Consider the following 14,555-nt stretch of genomic DNA (forward strand, 5'->3'; position numbering starts at 1 on the left):
AGAGAAATAATACAGTCCCCCTAGGATCTCCAGTCTAGTGGGGGAGACACGTGCCAACAGACGTCATTGTTATTACTCTAATTATTAATGTTCCTAATATATTAGCTTATATTGGTTGAACATTTCCTGTATGAAGCACTTTGTATACATTACTTCCTGTAATCGCCACAATAATTCTGGGAGAATATTTTATACTCATGTTACAGCTGCAAATCCTGACGCTCAGAGAAGTTGACTTACTTGCCCAAACAATATATCCATAGAGGATCAGGGATTCCAGCTGGAGTCAGCCTGACTCCGGAGCCTGGATTCTGCTTTGGGGTTGAATGTGGTCCAGGTGTGCCCAGGTGGTGGTGACAGGGAGGGTGTAATTGGCTTTTCCGAGGCTGGTCCTGAAAGGTGCGCAAGGAGAAAGCCAGGCAGAGAAGAAAGAGCCCTGAGGTGCGGAACACCGCAAATGCAAAGGCCTGGAGGTGTGAGGTGAAATGGTCCAGGCCTGGGAGCAGAGGGAGGGCAGGTGAGACGGGGATTGGAAGAGCCACCTGCAGCCATACCCTGGGGAGCTTGCTAAAGGTAGCTTCCTGGGCTCCTCTCCAGGATGGGTTGGGGTGGAGACCAGGCACCTGCAGCTCTGGTTACGCTTTGCCTTTGGTGAATCTGATACTCCCTCCAATTAAAAAACCTCTGCCTGGCCGAGGCCTTTCCGTTCTCCCTACGTCAGCTCTCTCCCTCCTCTGACCTCTCATGACTCCTTGTCATCAGCCCCCAGCTTGGCACAGATCTGCCCCCGACTGTGTGCCGTGAGCCTCTTATCTGTAGCCAGACCGTGGGTCCCTGAGGGCAGCTAGGAGAATGGTACTTTTTGCAACCCCAAAGTACTTGTACCCAGGATGGGTGGCCCACCGGATTTGTCAGTTGATTACAGAGTTGGAAATGATGATCTGGAAGCCCCTTGTGTGAGGCCTAGGGTCTGTATAAGCGTATCATCATCATAAACAATGTACTGTAATTACAGAACATCTTTCCCTGGTGCTTCGTCAAGTGCTTTTTATTCTTGACTTCGTTCCATCCTTGCAGAAACCGTATGAGGCACGTGCTAGTTTTCTCAGCTATGAAATGTGGACGATGAAGCTCATCGAAGGTGAGTCACTTGCCAAGGTCTCAGACAGAGCTGGCAAACCAAACCCCAGAGCCCCCTTAGCTTCAACTACCTTCCTCTTTGGTGGGGGCTCGGAGGAGGGGCTCCAAAGCAAGGCACGTTCTGAGAAGCCTTCAGGGTCAGGTGCAATCAGCCGCAAAACCCGCTGGGTTGGTGGGTAGCAGGCAGGACACCTGACCAGGGTCAGGGCCCCGGGTTCCAGTCCCGCCTCTGCCACTAAGCAGCCTGGGATCTTGAGAAACCCCTCTCTGCTCCGTGCCTCAGTTTCCAAGCCTGGGATAAAGAAGGGGATGGATCTGTCTTCTGTGTTGACCTTGCAAAGTGCAGGGGTGATGTGTGCAGTTCCCGGGAGCACCTGGCAATCGGAGAAGTGGGGTCCGCACTCTCCGCCCCCTCCCCTGGGTTGAGGTGGCCCTCCCCTGGTCCACCCAGGTCCCTGCTCTGGCCAGCTCAGTGTCGGGGGCACCATGAGCATGGAGCCAGCAACTCTGCCACGGACATCGCCCCCAGCCCACCTTCCTGGTTCTACAAAGGCCCTTGCTGAATGTTTGGCTGCTTCCAGGTAACGCTGTGAAAACCCTTCGAAAGACGAGGAGCTAATTGACGCTCATGGGGACAGGCAATCACTTACCCTTGTTATGTCCGCAGCCTCTGTGTGGGCCATGCAGAGAGCGGTCCTCCTGTACTCTCTGCAGAGGGCGGAGCAAGGGCAGAGTGTCATGGTTTTGCTGCCATTGTCACCTCTGTTTGCTGAGCTCCTTTGCAGGCCTGGACTCAGTTTACCTCTTGGTGTAATCACCTCTGCCTTCTCAGCTTCTCCAGGGGAACCAGGCCACAGGCTGTCTGTCTTCCCTGGCTCGATTATCGGGCCAAACCTGGGACGTGGGCTGCTGGGCTCACAGATTATCATTAGCAGAGAGGTTTGACTGCCCGGAGACCATAATAAATCAGTGTGCTGGAATCATCCTGAAACCATCCCCGGTCCGCCCCCCGGTCTGTAGAAAATTGTCTTCCACGAAACCGGTCCCTGGTACCAAAAAGGCTGGGGGCTCCTGCTTTATAGAATGTATTTTCTAAGGCACATTTTGCTTAGTTACTTTGCTTGTTGTCTGCCTCCCACACTAGAATGTCAGGTTCACAGGGGTGGGGATTTTTGTCTGGTTTGCTGACTGCTGCATCCCCAGAGTCTAGAATAGTGCCTGGCGTGTAGTAGGTGCGCAGTGAATATTCATTGTATTAGCGTGGCTCTGAATCGATTCAGTGAATCCACGCAGCTCTGAAAAAGAAAAAGGTATTGATGCTGGGGCCACTAAACTAAGGCACGCTGAAGATGACTTAATCTTTCTAAGCTGGAGAATCGGGAGGAATTTGGGCGTGCACAGAGGTCAAACTGCTGGCCAGTTGTAGATGCAAAAGGGGACAGTGACATGGCGAGTCAGGACGACTGGGCATTTCTATCAGCCGCCATTAGCACCTTGAGAATGACGTTTATTTGGCCAGCAATGGCCTTTGATTGCCCCTGCCCCTCCAGCCCGGGCAGGGAGAGCCGCCCCTCCGGCCACCAGATTGAAAAGAGGCTTGAAAGGCACTGCCATCCCAGCGTCCAGCTTCCCTTCATCAGTCCCATTTCTCTGGCAGCCGGTTAGACCCCTCTTCCCTCTCCCCCAGCTCTCCTCTAAGCCTCTTCATCTGACAGCTTCCAGGCTGTGGTTAGGGAAGGCACTCTTCCCACTGGCCACGATGCAGTGCAGTCAGGACACAGAGGCAGTGCATGAAAATAGCGTCATGCTCACGCTCTGGGCTCTCCTTCAGAAGAAGAGAGGGATAAGGGGAAAAAGGAGAATAAGCGGAATAAGGCAGAAAATGGGTGACGCAGCATCTCAGAGATAACTCCAAAGTTTTCTGGTCCATTCCCCTGCCCCACGGTCTTCCTTCCCCAGAGAGCTGCGGACTTTTCAGAGAAAGGCTCCCCAGGCAACACTTTTCTTAATGAAATGGCCACCATAGAACCAGGAGGTGGTGTTTCTCTAAGCGAGGTTTGCAGACCCCTGGTCTCAGAGCCATCCAGAGTGTGTGCAAGTGTGCAGACTCCCGGGCCTCGTTCCCAGACCCACTGGATCATAACTCATGGAGCAGGTGACCCGGAATCTGCATTGTAATATCGCCCTGTGGCTGGGGGGTGGGGGCAGGGCCACCTCCAGGTGTGATGGTTCATGAGGAAGAGGTACAGGACTCAGCATACCCCGGCTATGATTTTACTACAGTGGAAGGAAACAGAGCAAAGTTAGCAAAGGGAAAAGGAGCCTGGGGGGCTTGTCCAGAGGAAACAAGATGCAAACTTCCAAGAGCCTCTCCCTGGAGTCCCTCAGGGCGAGCTGATGCCCCCAGCACTGGGTTGTGAGAACACGTGTGAAATGCTGTCTCCCAGAAGAGGTCCTCAGAGACTCGGTGCCCAGGGATTGTACCAGGGGCTGGTCATGCAGGAACCTTCTGCCTGGCATGTTCCAAAGTTCCAGACTCCCAGAAGAAAAGCAGGGCTTCAGCCTAAAGCACGTTGTTTGCACGACAGGTCAGGTAATGTGAGCGGCTCTTATCAGCTGGAACCTTCTCCAAAACCAAGTTCCCAGAGGACAGCCAAGGCCAAACCTGCAAGCAGGCCTTTCAAAGGACAGCAGTCTCAGGTCTACTATGTGAATGTTTGTCTGCACCACCCACTTCCTTCCAGAGGATTCCTAGGCACTGTAAATTACGAGACCCACTGGTCTGATGGATAAAGGTCAGTCGACCAACTCCATCTCTGGTTACTGTGTGACTCATGGTAAGTTAATTGCTCACTCTGAACTTGGCTTCCCGATTTAAAACAGAGGGGATACGTTTCCTCCCAAGGAAGTGAAATTCATATCTCAGGTAACCTCCTCCTTTACTAAGCAGAAAGGAGAAGCCCCCTCTTTTAAGGAGTCCTGCCATGCCCAGGCTGCTGGACCAGGATTTGACCTTGGCTGTGACGTAATGAGGAAGAAGGAGAGAAGTAGCTGGGAGGGGCAGTTCCTTGGACGCACGAAGATTTGGACCCCAAGTCGCCCCTTTAGTGCCCTCCCCTGGGGGACTCTGCACCGAGAGCCGGGGCTTCCCCCTTGACAACTTGGCACTTGGGGTGGGAGTGGTGGGACCACTGAACTGAGCAAGACCCAGGTGCTGCCCTGGAGGGCAGGGGCCAGAGTGTGGATGGAGGCCGGCCAGCGCTCAGGATCTTGGGATACCGGGAGGGACACCCCTGCTCTGACACCAGTTGGACCTGAGACCTTGGACAAATCACGTCGCCTCACTGAGGTCCGTGTGCCTTCTCTTTAAAATGAGGCTCTAATGCCTAAGATTTAAAGAAAGGTTGTAAAGATTAAAAAAGATAATGACAACATTTTGTTAAAGAAAAGATAATGAATAGTTTTGAAAGAGATTTGGAAATGTTACAGGGGAGTTATACATAACGTAGCTCTGCTGATTCCTCCTCCCAGGGCTGGTAGACAGTTTGGACACTACGTCATTCCCACCAAGGAACCCTGAAACATCTTCCCTGAGTAGATTTCCACCCACCTGACCTTGGCCCTGGGCAGTAGAAAGAACACTTTGTTGAGACTGAGGGCTGGCTCTGGCACGAGTTTGCCTGCTGACTTGGCAAGTCTCTCTCCCTCTCTGAGCCTCACTTTTCCTCCTCTGCCAAATGGGAGCAGTAGTACTTCTGCCCATTACCTAACCACCACTGCAAATTCTTTCCTTTCTCATCTTGTTCCAGAACTGCCCCCGAGACACATCTGTGCTGAAGGCCTGGGACCAGCATTTCTCTGGAAGGAGAGCAGAGAACACTGCCTTGGATGGGTCCCTCCTGGAGACTCTGCAGCATATTAGCACCATAAGGGCTCTGAGAAGACCTTCAGTAAAGGAAAATTTCTCCAGCCTGTATGCTCGCAGACCTCCTTTGGGCAGAACACACGTCAGCATCCTGCAGGACAGTCAACGGCATTCTCTGGGTGGTTGCCAGGCCAGGAGGACCCAGACAAGTTGAGTGCCAGGTATATGTACCAAAGCCGGATCCACCGACTCCCCAGGTCAGCAGCAGCTCATCCTCGCCCTTGACCTCAGTCCACCTTGAGAGATGATCTTTGAGGCTGGAGTTATAGTCATCAACTCCCATTCCGCCAGCTGTTCTTTGGTTCCCAGGTGCCTGAAAGTCCCTAAAAGTGCTGCTTGAGCCGAAATTCAGAGGGCATGCTAAACCAGGTTAAACCAGAGGGCATGCTAAACCAGGCTAAACCAGAGGGCATGCTAAACCAGGTTAATGCTAGGGCCCACGGCAATGAGCAGGTGTCCTCCCCACGGGGTTGGTTGGATACATGAGTTAATTTTGTTCAAGCTCCAAGGGTCTTGGGGACTTTGGTGCTGAGGGTGTACAGATGTGTTGAGGGAGGGGCCCAGCATGGAATGGGCTTCAGGGTCTGCAGGGACCTGAGGAAGGAGAGCTGCATACTCAGCACTGCAATTAATGGAGCTAATAAGGGTCCGAAGGTCAATGCCAGCCAGGGCGCTTGGCAGGTGGGGCGGACATCCCTTGGAAAACTCTACATCGGCGTCCTTGTGAGTCGGAGTGGAGAGCGTTTGGCGGGGGAGGGGTGCCTCATGGCAAGGCTGGGCAGGGCAGTCCAGGGCAGCAGAGCAGGGAGAGGTGTCCTTCTGAGTGGCCCAAGCACGGGCAGGGACAAGAGCAGGGGTCTTGAAGCAGCCAGCATTGGGTGTGAACCTCGACCGAGACCTGAATGAGCTGTGTGTCGTTGGGCAGCTTCCCTTGCCTCTCTGAGCCTCAGTTCCCTCATATGCAAATGGACACAAGAGTGACCGCCCCCCAACTCAGAGTAATGAATGGCTTAACTTGGGTTAAGTGCCTAGAAATATCTAGCACGTAAAATGTACTCCATGAATGCTACTTCTCTCCTCTCCTTTTAGAAAAGCTCAGAGACTGGCAGAAGCGTCTTTTCTTTTTAAACTTTTAATTGCACTGTAACATACACACGGAAAAGTGCATACTCTTTTGTTTGTTTTTTAATTTAAAATTTATTTCAACTCCTCTGGGGCTGGAAGTGTTACAAAACCTTAAAATAAACCTAAAACGTCTTGCTTTTATCATTTTTACTTAGAGCACTAAAAAAAAAGATTTTGAAATAATTTGAGACCCACAAGAAGTGGTAAAAATAGTACGGGGTTCCCATGCTTTACTCAGCTTTTCCCAATGATATCTTACATAACCACAGAACACTGTCAAGACCAGGAGGTTGGCCCTGGCACAATACTATTCACTGAACTGAAAAGTGTGTTCACCTTCAGCGGACAGCCCAGTGGGTTTTCACCAACGGAACCCAGCCCTGGAACCAGCGCCCAGATTAAGAACCAGAACATGACTGGCACACTGGAAGGGTCTCTCATACCCCCTCCAGTCACCTCCCCTTCCTCCAGGGTAACCACGGTGAGGCCTGACTTCCAACAGTATAGATTTGCTTTGCATGTTTTGGGACTTTGTGTGTGTGGACTCAGTGCATGTTCCTTTGTGTCCGGCATCCTCTCCTCACCTGCATGTCTGGGACCTCCATCCACTCTGTGGCCTGTAGCTGTAACTGGCTCGTTCCTGTCACTGTGTAGGCAGAGTTTTATCAAGGAAACAACCCTGCATGAACAGGATCGCTGTCCCCAGGGTGGTCCTTTGCTGCCCTGCTTCAGTGGGGGCCAGAGGAGTCGGTCTCATGGGCTCTCAGTCTGAGCGGTGCTGTTATGGGCTGAGTTGTGTCCCCCCACATGCATATGTTAAAGTCCTAACTCACACACGACTGTGTTTGGAGATAGTCTTTAAAGAGACAGTTAAGTTACAATGAGGTCATTAGGGTGGGCCCCAGTGCAACTTGATTGGTGCCCTTATAAGAAGAGATTAGGATACAGGTAAGGAGGGATGACCACGTGAGGACACAGGGAGAAGGTGGCCACCACACGCCAAGGAGAGAGGCCTCAGAAAGAACCAACCCTGACGATACTTTGGACTTCCTGCTTCCAGAAGTGAGGAAATAAATGTCTGTTGTTTAAGCCCCTCACTCTGTGATGCCCTGTAGCCCCTGCACAGCAATAGGGATGTCTCCTCCCTGGTCATCTCCTCTGGATCTGTAAGCCCCAGGCAGCTGGGCTGGTGCCCAAGATGACTGGGACGTGGGGTTGCCTGCTCCCAGGATGTGGCCTCTCTGCCCGTGCCCAGGCCGCATACCAGCTGAGCCCAGAAGAGGTTTAAGCGGTTCTTTTTTTTTTTTTTTTTTTTTGCGGTACGCGGGCCTCTCGCTGCCGCGGCCTCTCCCGTTGCGGAGCACAGGCTCCGGACACACAGGCCCAGCGGTCATGGCTCACGGGCCCAGCTGCTCCGCGGCATGTGGGATCTTCCCGGCTCAGGGCACGAACCCATGTCCCCTGCATCGGCAGGCGGACTCTCAACCACGGTGCCACCAGGGAAGCCCTAAGCGGTTCTTTTCTTGGAAGTTTAGCACAGCACAGAGGCTAAGGAGTGGGAGTTGCTCAGACGTTCCGGCAACCCCACGAGGGGGCGGGGCCGGCCTGTTCAGGCCTCTGCTGGGGACCCCTGAGCTGATCTATAATTTCCTCCCCATCACACTCCTCCCTCTGTCTCCTCGTGACACCTGCTCCTGCCCAGGCCTGGCCCCAACCCTCAGGTCACATCTCTCTCCCCGAGCATAGCTCAGTCCCAGCACCAGAGCGCCCCAGGCCACCAGGGAGAATGTGTGGCTCGGGCTTTCTGTGTGGCTCCGTTGGCCACCATGCCTCTCTGGGCCTCCCCTTCCTCCTGCGGGATTGGGGCTGGGGGCAGGGAGTTGGCCCAGCTATTGGAGGAAAATGTGGAAGGCGTCTGGGGACACAGGTGCGACCCTGTGCAGGGAAACAGTAGGAGTGTGGGGTACAGAATGGTACAAGCAGCTCAGGAGGCCTCTGGCCACTTTTCCTCCCCTCCCCAGCCGGCTGGCAGAAGGTAAAAGAGCCTCAAAATTGGGCAGGGTGGAGGCCAGGGGCTTCCCGGAGGAGGTGGCTGATGAGTGTGGCACGTCCCAGGCCCCTACTGAGTTTGAGTGTGTTTTGTGGGGTTCAGAGTGGGTGATGGGGGAACCGGAACAGAGGCGGGGAGGACATCCAGAAGTGTTGTGTGGCCAGGGGCTGGGGCTGAGGGACTAAACCAGCTGAAGCAAAGCATTTGATGACAGTGTTAGAAATAAGGCTGGTGATAACGGCACGGGAAGGGCCTGTGCGGTGAGAGCAGGACTCTGTCCTGTCTCTTTACTTGATCGGGATCGCTTGCTTTTCGTCTTTTTCACGATGGTGTCCCGGGTACATCAGTCAGCTCTTGCTGTGTAACAACCACCCAAACCTCAGTGGCACTTAACAAGAAGCCTTCACTTCTTACTCACTGTCCACTGGGCTGTCGCTCAGGCTGGCCTTGCTGGCCTTGGCTTCAAGCTGGGCCTTGGGCCCAGGTCTGCTCCATGCATCCCTCATCCTCTCTGGACCTCGGCTACCCAAGATGTTCTCCTGGCGATGGCAGATGTGCCAGGGAGAAGGCCTAACAGTCAAGCGTATTTGAAGTCCCTGCTCCTGGTGCATCCACTAACATCCTTTTGGCCAAAGCAAACCACGTGGCCATGTCTAACATCAATAGGGCGTGGAAGGGGAAGTACACACCCATCCTGAAGGTGGTGGGGAGGGAGACAATATTTGCTGTGCAGTAATCTAATCTGCTACTTTCTATTAGCTTTTGCACAAAAGAAAGATTTTTTTCCCCTTAAAAAAATTCAAAAACCATTGATTGGGATGATTGCATTCAGAAAATCTCCATGGAGCATCATTTTGGGGTCTTATTCTGCACCTGGAACATCCCCTGGTGACCTTGTAGCTGACATGAATACATCCATGAACACATCCCACTCTGCCGAGGCTCCCTACTCTCTCACTGCCTCCCCCTGCTGGCAGCGGAGGGCATTGATCAAGCCTGACCGGGACCTGACAATGGACCTCATTCGTTCTGGCGACAAGCTGTTAGGAGATAGAGCTTTAAGAAAACAGTCACCTGTGTTCAGAAGCTGATTCTGCCACTTTGTGGCTACATGATCTTGAGAAAGTTCCTTAACCTCTTTAAGCCTCAAGTTCTCTGTGTATAAAATGGGCACAATACTGGAACTTTTCTCTTGGAGTTCTTATGAGCATTGAGAACAAGAGAGTAGCCCCCGCTGTAGGAGCCCAGTAAGTGTTTTCTGTTCCTGGGCCAGGGGCTTTCTAGGTCCGAGGAGATAGCAGTTAGGTCCTCACATCAGGACCCACCATGCCCTTAAACCCAGGGAAGGGTCCATCTGCGATGTTAGCTTTCTGCCCCGAAGCTAACTGCCCCCAGGGGCTGCCAAAATCACTCCCCATCCTCTTGGCCCAGAGCCCTGACCCCAGAGCACCCTGACTGTGTTGCCACAATCAAAGATGCTTTTCCTTGGATTCTGGCCACTCATCTCAACCAGGGACAGAGCCTTGAATGTCATGTCCACTTTCGGAGCTGCCCCTGTCTGCAGGCATGGACCATCTGGTCTCCAGCTTAGGGAGAGAAAAGCTGCTCAGAGCCCTCCTGACACGCCCCTGGGTGCCATGGGCAACGTGGCCAGCATGCCAAAGTGGGCAGTGAGTCCATGTGCTGGGCCGGCACTGCTCAAACCTGCTGGTGCACTGCAGTAAAACAGCCTTCAACTTAATATATGCTAATTAGATTTTAATGCCATTCAGATTTCCAACAGTAGTGCCGTGTTAGCCATGGCAAGTTATAATCATATCTAATTGGTCATTCTAACATAACAAATTTCTTGGATAAATTATTTTTTTTTTTGCGGTACGCGGGCCTCTCACTGTTGTGGCCTCTCCCGTTGCGGAGCAACAGGCTTCGGACGCGCAGGCTCAGCGGCCATGGCTCACGGGCCCAGCCGCTCCGCGGCATGTGGGATCCTCCCGGACCGGGGCACGAACCCGTGTCCCCTGCATCGGCAGGCGGACTCTCAACCACTGCGCCACCAGGGAAGACCCCGGATAAATTATTCTTAGTTAATAGTCCCCCAGGAGCAACCTCAAAGCACACACACACACACAGACACACACACTCACTCATATATATATTTTAGGGGAAATTGAGAAAAAAGGACAAGATGGAAGCAGGCGCCCAGTGAAGCAAATTTGTTATTTCAAACCTGGACTAGTGCAGGACCTCAGCCAGAGCCTCCAACAAAAGCCCTTGGGGTTGTTAGAACCTGGAACAGAGTCCTGAGCCTAGGAGGGTTCTGGGTGGGATCAAGGTCACTGCCTTTGAGGGTGGGGTACCCCCCCAGGTAGACGGCTCCCATCCCAGGAGGTGGCAGCAGGAGGGGTCACCAGTCTCAGACCTTAGCCCCTACTCAGCATGGTCTGCATCCCTCGGGGAAGCCCACCCTGGCTGCAGAAGCTTTTTCCCCTCTCTCTGAGACTGGCCACCCTGGAACTCTTCCCTGGTACAGATTCCTAGGTCCCCAAAGAGGTAAAAGGGGCACCTAATGGCTGAGTTAATATTTTCTTTACCAGGCAGAATCACTGAGTATAATTCCAGAAAAAGGGATGGGGGGGGTGAGTCAACCCAGTTTCTGATCTTCACGTTACCACTAAGCTGTTGTAACCCCGGACGAGCTGCTTGGGGCCTCTGTTTCCCAGCTGGGATATGGGTTGAGACTCAGCATACATTTCTGCTTTAGCTGGAAGGAAGCGGTCTTTTCTCTGGAGTTGGAGCTTAATGGAGCACCCAGAGGGTCTGGAGTGCGAGCCTGCCCCTTTCTTTTCTCCCTTTTCTGTCAGGTCACTCTCTGTCCTCTGAGGCTGCCACTGGAAAGTGTGGCTGTCTGCATGCACTCGTCCACCTGCTGGCAGTGCCCTCAGAGGGTGGGTGATGCAGTGGCCCTGTCCTCCCACTTGGGAGGGGAGGGGAGATGTGTGTAAAGAGGATGGGATTTCCAGTTGGGTCACCCCTTTACCCATGTGATTTGGGCAAGTCCCCCTCCCCTTTGAGGCCCCCTTCTTGCGCCATTTATTAAACGAGCATGATAGGTGCTATCTTACACGGCTTGCAAAGAATCTGAGCTCCTAACTCTAAGTTTCTCTCCCTTTGGTTCTCTTCCTTCTTCTCCATTCCCCTCCCCTTCTGCTGGCTTATTTAAAGGCACAGAATCACCTTGTGGGGGAAGGACCACGTGATCTCTTTTATCTAGTACTAAAGGAGGGAGATTAATGTTAGCATCTCCTGCCAAGTGAATGATAATGACAGGTGACATTTATTGAGCGTATACTATATGCCAGACATTTTTCTAAGTACTTTATATGCGCTCTCTCATTCAGTCCTAAGAGGTGAGTACAGTTATGATCTCATTCTAGAGACAGGCCACCCAAGCACAGAGAGGTTATGTAAATAGCCTGAGGTCATACAGCTAGTCAACAGCTAAGCCAGAATTTGAACCCAGGAGAGTTTGGCTCTATAACTCACCTCTTGAACCACCTACTACACAGTCCTGCCTCTTGGACTGACCAGCTTGAGATCAGTAGAATATTTAGGAGAACCATCTGCCTTGGAGGAGCTTCCAGGAAGAAGGAAGGAAAAGGAACTGAATTCACTGAGTTTCTGGTCTATACCTGACTCTGTGCTGGACTTCTGACCTATGGAGGCAAAATTCCCTAGTGCATCAAGCCTAGGTCCAGACCTCTTCTCCAGGACTTATTTGCTGTGTGACCTTCAGCAAGTTACATAACCTCTCTGAGACTACTTTCTTACTTGTAAAATGGATCTAATGCTTCCTATACGGCAAGGTGGTTGTGAAGATCAAACTAGATGATACATGCAAAGTGCTTAGCGCAGCCCTTAACACGTAGAGAAGATTTGGTATATGGTAAATTCCTAAATATAGGAATGTTGATATTTATGCAAATTCATGCATATGGAAACATTGCTATTTAATTTGTTACACACATCCTGTAAATTGCGTAATTATCCCCATTTTATAGTTGGAAAAACTGAGTTCAGATGGGTTAAGCCACTTGCCCAAGATCCCACAGTGGGAATGCGGTAAAGCTGCAGTCTGAGCCCTCAAACACTTTCAACCCCAAAGCCTTTCAAAACTATGGCTGTTACTGGGGAAGGACTGTCCCTGTGGTCAGAGAAGGGAGGTCTCTCGGGGAGGTGGAGTTTGAGAAGGCAGGGGTAGGGGTACCGGTTTAGGGAAGGGCTCCTCCAAAATGCTTTTTGTCTGTGGCCCTGGGATCTCCAGGATCGATGGAGGAAGGGGTGGGAGGGAATGGGAGCCTGGGGTGGGGACCACAGCTGCCTGGGGCAGTAGGAGAGGGGGAGGAGAAGGAGCAGAGGGGAGGCGAGCCTCCTGAGAAGGTCAGCCCCAAGGTCAAATGCAGCTGGCAGCCCAGGGCTCCGCTGTGAGTGCTGACATTTAGGCGTGTCGCTGATGATTGGGCCCATTTGGAAAAAAATGCATGTATTTTGCGCATCTATTTCCTTCCACCCATCACTCAGGGCTGTCTTCCCTAGAGGAAACCAAGGGCATAATACCTGACATAACAGCTTAAGCGCTTTTTGGAAAACTCCCCAGCTCCAGGCTGGGCTGCAGGGCTAGTCTCTCTAGCTCCATCTCTGTCTCTGTCTCTGTCTCTATTTCTCTGCCTCTGTCTGTTTCTCTGTCTTTATCACACTCTCTGTTTCTCTGTGTCTCTGTGTGTGTGTCTCTCTTTTTTCTGCTTTTTTCTGTGTGTCTGTCTCTCCGACTCTGTGTCTCTGTCTCTCCTCTATCTCTTGTCTCATTTCTATCCACTCCCCTCTTTTTCAACCTTTCTCTTCATCTCATTCAGTCCAGATCTTGGTCTCTTTCGAATGTTTCACAGAAGCCCAACTGGATTGGAGAGTTCTCTTCCAGAATTCCTTCCTCCAGGGACCCCCTTCTCTGTCCCCTCCATCCCTCATCTCCAAATGCCTCCAAGGAGACTCCTGTCTCTCCAGGATGTCTGGTCCCAGTGTGAGCCTGACCTCCAGCACCCCAGACAGCTCTCCTCGGATGGTTGTCCCTGTTCCCTCTCTCCTTCCTTTCCCTGCCCCCTTCTCCAAGCCAACCCCATCCTCGGTTTCCCTCTCTTCTCTTTCCAGATCTCCCTCCCCACTCGACCCCCGACCCACCGTCTCATCACTCAGAACCACAGCCCTCTCCCTTTCATTTCATCAGCAGCCAGGGCTCCTGGGGGAGTCAGCCCTGGCGACACTGGCCTTCCCATCCCTGCCCCCATCCTGGAAATGTGAAAGCGCGCATCCGGGTCTGGGCGTCATGTGGGGCTGCCAGCTTCCCTGCAGGGGCAGAGCCCAGAGACCCTTGTTTTTGGTTTTGTTTTCTCTGCTCTGTGTACGTGTGTGCACTTCATAAAACATATAGCCTTTCTGGGGTCAGGATGGCTACTCTGAAAACCTGGGTCCTCGTGTAGGAGCCATGGTTGCCGATTCCATGTCTCCCCTCAGACAAGGTGGCTGTGGCCCCTGGTGGAGACGGCTGCTGGCATCACAGGAGCCTGCACGGTAGGCAGGTCCCCAGATCTGCTCCTGCCCAGCCAGGAGCCCAGCCAGGCTAGAAGCAGGAGGGCTGGACGTCTCCAGTCCCATGAGGTGGGTTGGGGTAGAGGGGTCATGTGACTCCTCCTCTCATGTGACTCCTCTCGGGGGTGTGTGGGGGGCCCCGAGGCACAGTACCCCAAGGCTGAGAAGTCGGTGACCCCAGACCTCGCTTCTCTCGCAGGTGCACAGGCGGAGGGAACGGGCACAGCAGATGCTGAACCCCTGCCCTGGAAGCGGCAGCACTGAGAGATCGTCACGTGCCTCCCCCACTTCCTGTGACCAAGTGTTCACAGCTCGAGAGCCCAGGCCAGGGAAGGGTGGTCCTGTCTTGGGGCCGCCGCACATGGGACTGCCAAGTTCTCCTTGATGAGCCCAACAACAAGGGCTCGGCTGCCCAGGAGGGGGATGGAGGTGGCCCCGTTGAGGCCTGGCACCCTGGGGGCAGGGATGGGTCTCTGCACGGACCGACAGCTGGACTGACTGACCTGGAGCCAAATGGTGAAGGTGGCAGAACTGACTTTGATGCCCCTTCCTCTCCTTCAAGACCTGGCTGTGAAGTCACCGCCTCCTGGAAGCCTCCCCTGACCTGTCCAGTCAGGACAATCTTTCACCCCTTCTGTGACCCTGTTGTATCCTTTCACGTTTTTGTTCCAATAC

This window comes from Lagenorhynchus albirostris, chromosome 2 (genome assembly GCF_949774975.1).
Source record: "Lagenorhynchus albirostris chromosome 2, mLagAlb1.1, whole genome shotgun sequence".
In the NCBI taxonomy this organism is placed as follows: Eukaryota; Metazoa; Chordata; class Mammalia; order Artiodactyla; family Delphinidae; genus Lagenorhynchus; species Lagenorhynchus albirostris.